Source organism: Python bivittatus, unplaced genomic scaffold (assembly GCF_059951505.1).
Source record: "Python bivittatus isolate LINGU-HERP-01145 unplaced genomic scaffold, Pbiv_v1 ctg000220_np1212, whole genome shotgun sequence".
In the NCBI taxonomy this organism is placed as follows: Eukaryota; Metazoa; Chordata; class Lepidosauria; order Squamata; family Pythonidae; genus Python; species Python bivittatus.
This window is the reverse complement of record NW_028277048.1, coordinates 42,360,787-42,373,631: the sequence shown is the minus strand read 5'-3', so window position 1 is coordinate 42,373,631 and position 12,845 is coordinate 42,360,787. Positions and strand designations below refer to the sequence as shown.

At 41.8% G+C, this 12,845-nt stretch overlaps 1 long non-coding RNA gene across 2 annotated transcripts; it reads right to left on the bottom strand.

The window, feature by feature from the left end:
- Positions 1-4,452: 4,452 nt before the first annotated feature.
- Positions 4,453-10,865, bottom strand: LOC148216333 (uncharacterized). Of its 2 annotated transcripts, XR_015795756.1 has the most exons (3): positions 10,682-10,836; positions 7,036-8,018; positions 4,453-6,387 (listed from the first exon to the last, which is right to left on the bottom strand). It is a non-coding gene; the product is annotated as an uncharacterized LOC148216333 (long non-coding RNA). The 2 variants fall into 2 exon arrangements; XR_015795755.1 differs by having other exon boundaries at positions 4,453-8,018; positions 10,682-10,865.
- Between the last annotated feature and the right edge of the window lie 1,980 nt (positions 10,866-12,845).

Sequence of the window (12,845 nt, the reverse complement as noted above, 5' to 3'; positions counted from 1 at the left end):
GATATCCAATCATGATGTTGTTCAGGCAAGACTGGAGATGGAAGAGTGGTGTATTTAACAGTATCAGTGAATGAACAAAAAGTACAGAGGGGCCAGAGCCTCAGAGGAGAGGAAGCTTCAACATGCTTTCAGAATGGCAGCAGAAGGACCTCCAGTATACACTTTCCTTAGCACCATCACAGGCATTGGTCCCACCTTCCCTAGAACCTTCGAGGTCCTAGTCTTGGAATTGGGAAAGACCTTCTGCTTGCTAGAGCTAAAGTGGGAGAACCTGTGATTCTGCAGAAGCTGCTGACTTACAGGCCCTAGCAGTCCCAGCCAGCATGGCCAGTGGCAAGAATGTAGGAACTAATTATTTATTAACATTATGATTGATTGAGTGATTGATTGATTGATTGAGTGATTGATTGATTGATTTAAAATTGTAGTCAAGCAACCTCTGGAGGGCACAAGTCCCTGCTCATGAACTAGAGGTATGATTGGTTTTGAACCTCACTTCTGTTGCGACAGGAATTAACTGCCCATCATGAGGTTACATGGTTAACAACCATGCCATGGCCTTTTATTATTACTGAATACAAGCTACTGGGGGAGAGGAAAGTTGTGAGCAGTGACTAGCACTGCAGTGTATAAGAAAGGGAGGCTTAATCGTTCTCTTCCCACTAATTAACTTAGTAAAAATCCCCTTCCTGCAGGAACCAGGATTAGGAAAGAAAAAGAAGTTTCCCATGCTGGAGCAATGTAATATGTCTAGTTGAATTCTAATTATGAAGTCTTGGTGCATCTGCAATGGTGGGAAAACTCTTTGGTTTATTATCCCAATTTTATCATGATATGAAAATCTAACATCTGGAGTAGATTACATTGCTGAACCACTTTGACCCTGTCTCGGCATAGAAATAGTGTCACAGAGAAAATAATTGTCTGCATCATTCTGATCTTTGTAGGTACACACATGGCATGACACCTGAACATCTTATCCAAGGCCTTTATTGCTACCCTACTAAGTGCTAGTCTGTGGCATACTTCTTGACCACTAGTTCCTTTCCTATGGTAATCAATTCTAAAAGGCAGAAGCTATCCAACACTTCAATATCTGCACTGTTGATTCTAAGGCTAGTTGTTGGACCTGTTGTCATTGCTTTGGTCTTCTTTGTATTTAACCTTAGTCCCATTTTTACTGTGCTTCTTGACTTTCATTAGTAGAGTTTACTGATTTTCAACTATCATCAGTAAAGTGCAGGTTATTACCGTTTCTTCCTCCAATTTTAAAACCACACCCATCTTCTATCAATCCAGCTCTCTCAGTATATATTCTATGTATACACTGAATGCATAAGGAGAGGATATATAGCTTTGTCTCACTCCTTTGCCAACCTGGAGCCCGTCTGTTTTGTCATGTTCATCCAGACTGTGGCTTCCTAACCTGTGTATAGGTTTCATAGGCGGACAATGAAATGTTCAGAGATTCCCATTTTCCTAAGGACATTCCACAGCTTGATATGGTTGACACAACTGAAGGCCTTTCTATAATCAATGATTATTTAATCATTCTATAATCAATAATCAACATACTGAGTTTTTGGTATTCTTCGGCTTTCTCAATTATCCAGCGTGCATTAGCAGTAACATCACTTGTTCTTCTGCCCTTTTTAAAATCATCTTGAATATCTGGCATCTTCCTTTGCATCCCGTGCTCTAGTCTGTGTTGGATGATCTTAAGTATTACAGTAATTTACTAGCATGTAAAATTAAGGATATTGTGTAATAGTTTGCACACTCGGTTAAGTCTTTTTTCTTTGGTATTGGTATTTGGATTGACCTCTTCCAATCTGTGGGCCACTCTGTCATTCTCCAGATTTGCTGGCCTAGTTGGGTTAAAATCTTTACTGATTCTTCTCCTTCCACTGCTTGCCATATTTCTATAGATACCCCAACAATTCCAACTTGGTGAGGACTGGAGTGTTGATCTAGCTTCATCTTCTAACTAACTAGAGGTTCTTATATATAAGGAATATCTTGTAAGGTACTGTATCTTGGAAGCTGAGTATTTACAGAACTTCAGTATACTTCTTCCATCTTTGTTTGATGGATTTGCATACTGATAAGGAGGCTGGTAACTATTGTCTAAACACTGTCCAGGTGTAGGCCAGTCCACATTCCCAGATGTGATAGGCATCACCCCTCCTTCATCAAAAGTGTGAGAAAAATAACAGTTATTTAACTGCATATATATGCTCTGTGTGTGTGTGTGTGTGCGCGCGCACATATAAAATATTTGAAAGCAAAAGTACTGGTTGGATTTCTTATGCTATACTGTTAACCTGTTTCTTAGTCAGTCTTACTAATCAGAGCTCAGAGACACTTATTTGTTTGGTTATTTGTCTCTAGTCCTGTTTCTTGCTATAGAGTTTTGACTTCAAAATAAAAACTGTTCAATTACTTTGTTAATTTGCAGAATTCTGGTCAGTGACTATAATAAAGACTACTAATGCTCCAGAGTTTTGACACTGATGGCACTACAGTTTCTACCAATCTATCCAGTTTTGCCAAAAGGGAGAGGGTTGTTTACTCCAATTTAATTTAATTTAATTCAGTTTAATTTAATTTAATTGATTTTATTTTGAATCTACTGTAGTTCATAACTGGAATCTGGAAGGAAGGAAGGAAGGAAGGAAGGAAGGAAGGAAGGAAGGAAGGAAGGAAGGAAGGAAGGAAGGAAGGAAGGAAGGAAGGAAGGAAGGAAGGAAGGAAGGAAAAGATTTTCATTTAATTGCAATTTGAAATACAGACTGGCAGGTGATAATGCTTGGAGTTGTACTTTATTAGCATCTGGAGGACTACAGATTCACCTCTGTTGTCCTATAGAAATGAATTAGTGGATCTGGAAATACATTGGAGCTTTTGCCAAGGAAGGAAACTGTGATCTGTTATTAAGGCTCAGATGCTTTCAGCAGAGGATCATCTTCAGTTGAATAATAACGACCTCCATGTCCTGCTTCCTAAAGGGAAAACCAGACTTTGCTTTTGGTCCACTGCACAGTCCATGTAGACCTGTTAGAGCACTCCAGCTACCTTACCTTATAAGCGGGCAGAGAAGCCAAGTATTCATGATGTCATTATGCCTCTGCTGGGAGTTGTGTAGGTTGATAAAAGTTGTGTATTGTGCTCATCAGACAAAGTGGCCTTCCTTTGTGTCTGGTCTAAACTTTATTATTGGCAGTTCCATGTATGCAGAATCTGTGAGAAAGCCATGTGGAACTCCAGACTCTGCCATTTCTCACACATATTGTCAATTTTTTCTAGGTTAAAATGCTTTCCCACTTATTAAAGAGGGGAAATGGAAGTGAAATATCTATGAGTAGCTAGAAAGGAATGGCCTAAGAGAAAAATTTGCAACAGCTAACAAACGTTGTTTTGTTTTTACTAAATAAAATGGGGTGAAGGACAGGTTTATAGGGTTTACACATAGAAACAGAGGATTATTATTGGTATGGATTATCCTGTTTTCTTTTATTTGGTCAAAAGGAATTAATTTTGTCTATGTCTGTACATGCCTAAAAGATCCTTAAAATATCTATATTAAGAATAAGAACTAACCAATACCAGATGAAGCCATTTCTCCATTTAGCACAACATTACTGAAAATAGTATACTCATATATTACTCTAAATCATATAATAGTTTGGTTTTGGCTTTAAACAATACATAACCTGGCTATTCTATGATATAGATCATGGTTCTAGGCTTAGTGTTAGATATAAACAAGGCCATTGTGCCTTGTTCAACAAGCCATGGTGGAGCACAAAGTGTGAATCTGGAATCTAAGGCAGATAATGGTTTTTCTCCTCCTCCCTAGAGACATAGTCCATTTTAAACAGGAACTGTCAGAATCGCCTCTGATGCCGCATGCATTGAAGAAAATACATTGTTGACCACTGAGAAATAATACTCCCCATATTACTGCTTTGAATTCATATTAGAACAGACTTTTCCAAACATGTGCCCTTCCTAAGTACTGGACTACAACTCTCCAAATGTTGGCTCACCAGGTTAAGGCATTTCTGTACTGCAGCCTAAACTGCTTGTCTCCCAGGCTGTTCCTGCTGGTTCCTTAAGCCAACTTCAGAAATTCCAGTCTGGATTGCAGGGGGTTGATGGTGGGTCCAGGCTGGTGCTCAGTCCAAACTACGGCCATCAAAAGACCTGACTGGTCTTTCTTCCATGCAGGAAAGGCGGCCTTGCTGGCTGTCTCCTGTGTGAACCAGTCTGCCTTTTCCCATTAGGGTTGTTCCCTCACTAGTCCTTGTGGCTTTCCATTACTTTTGAAGAGGTTTGTACACATGGATGCTTTCACCCTCTTCCCACACTATCTCCTTTGACAATAATGCAGACCCTTTTTTTGTTCTTCTCCTTGTGGTACCATCACGGCTCTGATGCTACAAAAATCAAAGCAATAGGGAACAGGTTGTTCTTTTGCTGGTTTATTCCTCTGTAGAACCATGGAAACTTTGTAGTGAAGAGATAGTTGAGTCTCACAAAAGGACAATAGCAATGTTCCTAGTTGCAACTTTTTTTTTTTTTTTTTGGTGCTTTCAAGTCAGTCTTGACTCCTAGTGACTGCCTGAACTAGTCCCTCCAGTTTTCTTGGCGAGATTTTCAGAAGCAGTTTGCCCTGGCCTCCTTCCCAGGGCTGAGAGAGAGGGACTGGCCCAAGGTCACCCAGCTGGGTTCATGACTAAGGCAGGACTAGAACTCACAGTCCCCTGGTTTCTAGCCTGGTGCCTTAACCACTAGACCAAACTAGCTCTTAGTTGCAACTTAACTATGCTTTTAAAAAATAAAGGGAAGGGAAGGGAAGCTTTGCAGTATGGTGGGAAAGCAAGGGGAATTTGCTTCATCCAAACTGAAAGGGTGCCCACTGGGAGATGTAAGGCTTGAATGGAGCAAGAGCTTCGGGGGTTGAGGATGGTTCACTGACTCAACCTCAGGATCGTAAAGAAACAGCAACGGCTGACCAGCAGAGAACAGTGCAGTCCAGCAGCCCAGTGTGAACTGGCTGCCCAGGGCAGTGACCAGCCGCTGGAAGAGAGAGGGTGTGCTAGGCCCTGCGGCCCCTTGGAGCTGGGGCTGCTCCTAGAACAGAACGAAGCACCAGAGACCACCCATCCCGAAGGGCTTAAGATGGCTCAGGCTGGAAAAACAGCAGTTTTGAGTCAAAGCTGGAAGACACGAGCAGAGGGTGCATTTGCGGGTGGGGGGTGGGGGGAGTGAGAGACAGGCAACGCCATCCATTCCTGCACTCAGGGAGTGGTGAGTGGCCCATTCTGGCAACAGGCCAAGTACAAAGTGCAGGTCTGCCCTTTGGAGAAGGTGATGTCTGGCCACGACCATATTCCCTTTATTGTCTTGCACTAGCAAAAGAAAACTTTGAGGGATTAAAAAGTCATTCAAGTCCACATATGCTAGTGATAATAATGTAGGATACGTCACTGACAGTGGAAATCCTATGATCTGGGTCCAAGCTTCTGAACAAAATACAATGGCTAATTCACTAGAGTTTTCCTTGAGGTAGTTCCTAGATAAACTTCTACTTATGGTGACGTGTTTCTGCGGCTATGTGCGGCCATCAGTGTTGCTAGGTAGCTCATGACCAGAAAATATCTGAGACAGTGATGAAATCCTAACCTCCTGGAGGAACAGGCCAACCTGTTTGCAGTCCAAGGTGTGATTTTACACCACTTCTCTCCCCAAGGTGGCAGTCAGAGAAGAGCAAATTGTCCTTCAGCAGTTTGGTAGAACTTGGAGGACTTCACAAGTCTTGCTAGGCTTCACTCAGAATTTCTTTACCTAAATTATCAAAGAAACAAATCCCAGGAGCTGAGCACTGGAGACATCAAAAGCGCTTAACAAAGTGGATAATGTTTTGCCTTCGGTCAGGCCAGCATCAACTGATGATCCTTTAAGCTGCCCCAAATCTCTCCACAGTTTTTGCTGCCACAGATTGACATCATCATATTGTCTAGTCCTTGTTTTGGTCAGGAATAATCAAAAAGCTCTGTTCTTGTGCATTTAGGATTGCATCTCTTGAAACATATATTATTTTTAAAGCATCTATATTATTGTAGAGTTTGAAAAAAGATGCTCTTCCAAATTAGTGGCACCTGAATGACTGCATCCTTTGCTTTCTCCTGCTTCCCAGGATGCCAGACACCAGGTCTTTGGTGACCCAACTGATTCTTCCATTGAGGAATGATGTAACCCTTGGGAATCTCCCTCCCACAGAGCTTCCTTCTTGCTTCTCCGTACTATTTGCCCAACTCTCATTCTATATGCCTGCCAAATTAGAGCTGATCTTTTCGTAGTAGGAGACCTATACCATTATTCCTAAAAACAGAAACAAAGCAACATCATTAGCTACACGGAATTTCAGGGCTAACAGATTTGGAGTACAAAAATCCAGAGGACCACCAGATGTACTCACTCCATTTAGTGGTCATCCAGATTTTTTGCAGTCCAGATCTGACAGCCCTAAGAATTTGAAAGAAGCTGTTTCAACCTCTGTGGTAGACCCAGACCAAATGAAAGCCATACTGAAATTCCTTTGCTTCAAATATATATTATATGTGCTACTCCGAAGTAAGCTCCATTGCATTTAGCGGAGTTACTGGCTAGGTATGTGGTTCAAGCTTCCTTTTCCCAACCTACTGCCATACTGGATGACACTGCTATAATTCCTATCTGGTTTTTGAGTGTTGGATTAGGGTAATCTGCAGCCAGGAAAGCTAAATCAGAGATTTGGAAACTTTCATTTCACCATTTTCTATTAGAAGAGAGTGAGAGCATGCATGCAAAGTAAAGCATGGATCAAGTCTTCAAAGATAAATTACCATTCATCTCTAAAGTAGCCTTCCCCAAATTGGATAGGGGAAGCCGATATAAACACTCCAGGTATTAAAGAATGTGGATGATTTGGGACTGTCTATCTGTTTTTGCTGAAATGCAATATCAGTATACATTTGGAAATAATCTTACCTGTATTAAAGAAAAACAGCAGAGCATCTGAAAAAAATTGTTATATTTAGCATTATTGTCTCACATGTACCTGAGCTATACAAGTTACATAACTGTTAATACTTTTTATACATTGATGGAACTAAGCTTTTTTTTTTTAAGGAAATTATTCTCCCGATGTTCAACTCTAATCCCCATCTGTGTTTTTAATTTTCTGCACTTGCAGAGCTCCCCTGATCAAAAAGTCTTGAACTGATCCCAGATTTTCCAATCTAGGGTGCTTATGTAATCAAAAAATATAATGGGAGCTTTTCCTGCAAAGCGATTAAACATATATTTTCAGTCCGCCTCCTGTTCTCAGTTCCAAGAATGCTATAAATAGAGAGCAGCTTGACTTCAGTCCATTGTGTTAACATGACAGGCAATGTTTGCAAGTGAACAAGAAAGAGCTGGCCCCAGGCTTGGCAAAAGGCCAGTGCAATAAAGCATAAAAGGATGAGATGAGCTAAATAAAGCACCCTTGCTTTTCGGCCGAGAAAGATAATCATCTTAATCCATTCAAAAATGGATGGAGATGATAAAAATTGCGGACCTTGTGTGCTCTCCCCCAGGCACACTTCATTTGGGGTTTGTTCACAGAGTCTGCTTTGCCACGGGCTTCTCAGTGGTGAGTGGTGCCCGTTTTCCTTCTACCATCACCTTGGAGAAGCCGGGCCAGTATTAACAAACTACCTTCCGTTATTTTCCAGGCAACAGGTGTATTTTCTGGTTCTGGGGGGGAAATGTCTATTGTCACTTCTAGGGATACAAAGCATTTGCTTAGACTGTTCTTCTACTCCTTGATGGATGAGAGCTGGATTAGGACAGGTTTCTGACTGTTAACCAAATGCATGGCTCGTGTTCACCCATCATGGGCAGAGCCTTTCCTCACAGGTGACTTTCGGTCTCATCGGCCTTGTCTCCTCTTCAGACCATGATCCTGTTCTTTTCCATGCCACCAAACCCTGAAAAGTGAATCAAGAGAATTGTGGGGGTAACTCTTTCTATTGTCACAGAAACGGCTAGATTCCACTAACTAGCACTAGTGGTAAAAGATACTAAGTTGTGGGGTTGCTTAACTGTGATTAGTTTGTATGTGTGTATTGTGATCCTCTCTGGAAAGAGATTGATTGATTGATTGATTGATTGATTGATTGATTGATTGATTTTTCCAATTTAGATACCGCCCATCTCACAAAAAAGTGGGTGGCTCACAATAAAATTTAGATGATGATGATGATTGATAGATGATTGATAGATAGATAGATAGATAGATAGATAGATAGATAGATAGATAGATAGATAGATAGATAATATATCTATGAATACATATCAAATCCTCCAGGGGATGTGCTGATTCTAGGAAAGGCATCAGTGTAAAAAAGCAAACTCCAGCAAGGCAGACATAGTTTTCATATAAACATTGGATTAGATCCAAGGCTTTTAAATTGGGAGTTATTTATTTAAATGTTTAGGTGCCACCATTCAAAGCACTGCTTTTCCTAGGGCAGCTTGTAATCATTTTAAAAGCCGCATCTCCAAAGAGTTAAACTGAAAATAGCAGTATACGTACGTAATAAAACAACCAATTAAACTATTAAAACCACCGAAACTGCCATTAAATAAGATTTAAAAACACCATTGCAGCGAAAATAAAACAGTAGTATTTATTGAAAGCAGACTACGGCTTACCACTGATTTTAAGGCTCTATTCAGAAATAGTGTTGTTTGATAATAGTTTGTTTTGTTCATAGGACCTGAAATTAATATTCATCTATATACATAGAATAGGAAGAACCATTAAGCAGAAATGCTATGCACACGATTAGAGATTTTCCATAGATACTTTCCTTGTGGTACCCTCCATAGTGGAAGCTGCAGTGCAATACCTCTGGAGGATACTAGGTTGTAGAAAATTGGCCCACATGGTTCGTTCCCACTCAGGAAAATGAGAATACCTGCATTCCCAAAGAGCCAATCTTTGTGCCTTTAAAATGGTAATTTTATTTATTTATTTATTTATTTATTTATTTATTTATTGGATTTCTCCACTGCCCATCTCTCCCACAACAGGGGACTCTGGGCGGCTTACAAAGACATTAAAACTATAAATATATATAAAATACATAATATACATAGAATTAAAACAATACTAAAAAAGAACAATCCAAGAAGATGGAACATTGGGCCGGGGACAGCCGGCCACTATGAGGCTAGCCATCTCCCTGCTTGAGATATTCCCTCCTCACCCCAGGCCGAGTGACAGAGCCAGGTCTTCAAGGCCCTTTGAAGGCCAGAAAGAGCGGGGGCTAGTGCAGAGAAGGCCCGCCTTCTGGACCCCGCTAGATGGAGTTCTTTTACTGAGGGGATCTGAAGCATGCCCTCTCTGTGTAAATGGGTGGGATGGGTTGAAGTGATAGGGGAGAGGCGGTCCCTTAGGTAGCCTGGCCCCATGCCATGTAGGGCTTTAAAGGTAATAACCAACACCTTGAATTGGACCCGGAAACTGGTACCCAATGCAGCTCGCGGAGCAATGGTGTTACATGGGCCCTTCTCGGGGCTCCAAAAATAGCCCACGCGGCCACATTCTGGACCAGCTGTAACTTCCGGATACTCTTCAAGGGTAGCCCCATGTAGAGCGCATTGCAGTAGTCTAAACATACTTTCTAGAAATTCATTGACTGAACTTCTGTATAATCTACATAACACTGTAGTAGTGTGATATCATATATATATATACACATGCACACGCACACAATCACACTGCTATACTGTCACAAATCTATTGATAGCCCACTGTGTTCCCATGATGTTCACAGGATGGGCAAACATCCATTGAATTTACTTCAGGGTAAACATATATAGGAATCTCTAAATCTATGACAAGTCAACCCTTGGAACAAGCTATTTATTCCAAGGAAGCTTGTTCTGCTCATGCTGTAAATATTATCTTTTTTTGCTTGCAAGGAGAGGAGGCTGAAGGGAACTCCCTGCAGCCCGAGCCAGAGAGCCAATGGTGAGGGATGCTGGAAGCTGTGGTTCAGTAAGATCTGGAGGACTGCTGGTTTCCTGTCCCTGAGCTAAAGCAATAGGCACTCAGAACAGAGAACTATACCTAGCCAGGTTGCTAACTTGCCGTTAGAGGAAGGAGCAAGACACCTTTTCATGCCCATTTCGTTTCTGAGAGCCTCAGTATTCAGCGTCAGACTAGCACTGTATTGAAATAGTGCTATACTCCCAACCTATTTCAATAGATGCACACAAGATGCCTCAAGGAAATAATTAAACGGAGAGCAAGACATAAATCCAGGTTAAGAAAAGAAAAAGAAAAGCTACTAATTAAGTTTATGGATGTGAATGAAATGTATTTCAGCAGACAGCTGGTATCGGGATTTTCATTTTCAGGGGTTACATCTATTACTGGGGCCACTGAGGACTGGCATTAAGTTTTACTTCTTTCTCTTTTTTTGCACATTTTAGCTTTTTATTGAGGTCCCCAAAAAAAGGTGTTGTTAAATCCACATCACTGAAATCTCCCCAGCTCCCCAACCACTGTATGTTAAATGCCACTCAACTAAGTGGCCAGCACCTGGTTTATAAATAACTCCAGATAAAATTACGGCCTGACCTTCATTTCTCAGCTTTGGAAAAATCTCATCCGGGCCAACGTAAAATCATCTTCAGCTGGGCTGAACAAATAATCCTCTGTGCTATGGACTCCAATCCCAACCCTTCCCTGATAAGGAATAGTTTCTCTGGAAGACAAGCGGGTTTGCCTCGGCTGTGCCATTGATAAGCCATGGCCATGGGAGGGAGGGCTTTCCGTGAAAGGCAGACTTGGACAGCGTCATCTCTGAACACTTCTCCAGCCCTTGCTGGTGCCCTTCAAAAATGTCCTGCAGAGGCTGGGGCCGGGACTCCAGGCAGCCTTCTGGAGGAACAAGGGTGTCCCCCTCCCAATATCCCTCCACACTGCACTGCCCGCCAGCAACAAACACCCCACATTCATCCTTCCTTTCCCCTATGTATTAAACGTGTTTGTATGATCTGGGAACATACCTAATGAGAGAATGGGGCTTTTTCTCACAGACTTCTGCATTTATTTTGAACCTGTGAATCAGCTGAGAGGAGAGAGGATAGGGATCACTGTGTAAAGACATGCTTGTCTCCTGGTGATGACTTGGACAAATCCATGTTGTTTTCTTGGCAACAATATCAAAATCATTTGCCACTGTCTTCTTCAAGGATTTTTCTCCCTTCCAGTTTAGCCTACAGCCCTCAGATGGCCTAATGGTCTCCCATCCAAATAGTAAGCAGTTCAAAAACCCCAGATTCCCCCCTCGCCCCCCCCCCCATGAAAGATCAGCCAGGGCCGGCTAGGCACTGCCATCTGTTCTGAAGGGGATTGGTATGTGTCAAAATGTAATGGTCAACCACCAAATTAAGTGATATTAATATTTAATATTCACCCCCATCTTCTTCTAACATTGTCTTATGTAACTTCACTCCTTTGGTAGAGAACTGCCAACATGCTGTTCAAAGGCTGGGGTGGCCCTTTGCCAACTGCAAATCCTCGCCCGTCCATGTCTTATTCTCCCCTTTCAGTTGCTGTCACGTGTAGGGCTTCCACTTGCCCTCAAAAATACAGCTGTTCCTGGCCACATTCATGGTGACCTCAGAGGTCTTTTCCAGCTCCATAACAGAAGGCTGCGCCTGTCCAGTTTTTTCCTGGTCTGTCTGGTTTTTATGGCTATATTCTTCTGCTTCCCTTCCAAAAGTGGAAGAGGGGAGGTGTCTTACCATCCCACTTTTTCTCCCTCCTTCAGTTTTAAAACAGAAAGAAACGTGATCTAATATGCTGCTGGCTGAGGTTTTACTCTGGCTGTGCCTTCAGTGTGAGTGCTCCCAGGTCTTTTGCCGCCATCTGGGTCCCCAGCAATGCAGGGCCCAGGTGGCACCTCGAGAAGAGGGAACCCAAACTTTTCCAGCCCTGCAATGTTTATGTCACTGGATTGCAGAGCTGACACCATTCAAAACAGTCAACATGTGCTTTAATTCTTAATGTTAAAATATTGGCTTTAAAAAAAAAATCACAAATCACAGATTGCTGAACTTTTAGGTAGTTTCTTCTCTGACATGGCACCTTGGGTATGAGTGGAATAAATTCAAAACAAGAAGGCCTGAACTAGCAGCTTATAACTCTAAGGCAAATTCCAATACTGCAAGCATTCCCTGGGATTATGAGAAAGATTTGAAGAAATAAAAGGAGGAGCATTCTATTCTGTATTCTCTTAAAATTAAATTAGAGCATGATACATCTGTGGATAAAGGAACAGTGATCAGTCGTTCGTTCAGATGAAAAGTTCACTATGTACTGTATTTTATTTCCAGATATGAATTTAGAGAGTTGAACTGATAAAAGAAATGCCTATCTGCAACTCTTCTGAATTTATTCATCTAAAGTCAAGTATTTCACAGGACTAAGGGGTGCATTTTGATCTCCGTATCCATGGCTAGGGTTATGCAAAACATTCCTCCCTAATCAAAAGCAAAGCTGTCAAACTGCCCTGATTACCTGAGTTCCAAAGAAAAACGGGCAGAGAACCATAACTGCCTTAGGGGGTTGGGGGTTGAAAAATGACCTGAAACCCCAGCAGAGGTGGCTGCTCCACATCCTGGGAGGTGACACTGCCTGCCCACCTGGATGCTGAGTGTATAAGCTAGAAGAAAAATGAGTTGCTGTAGTTTTGTACGTGGTCATTTTTTAATTCTTGGAGTGAATTCTGCTAGAA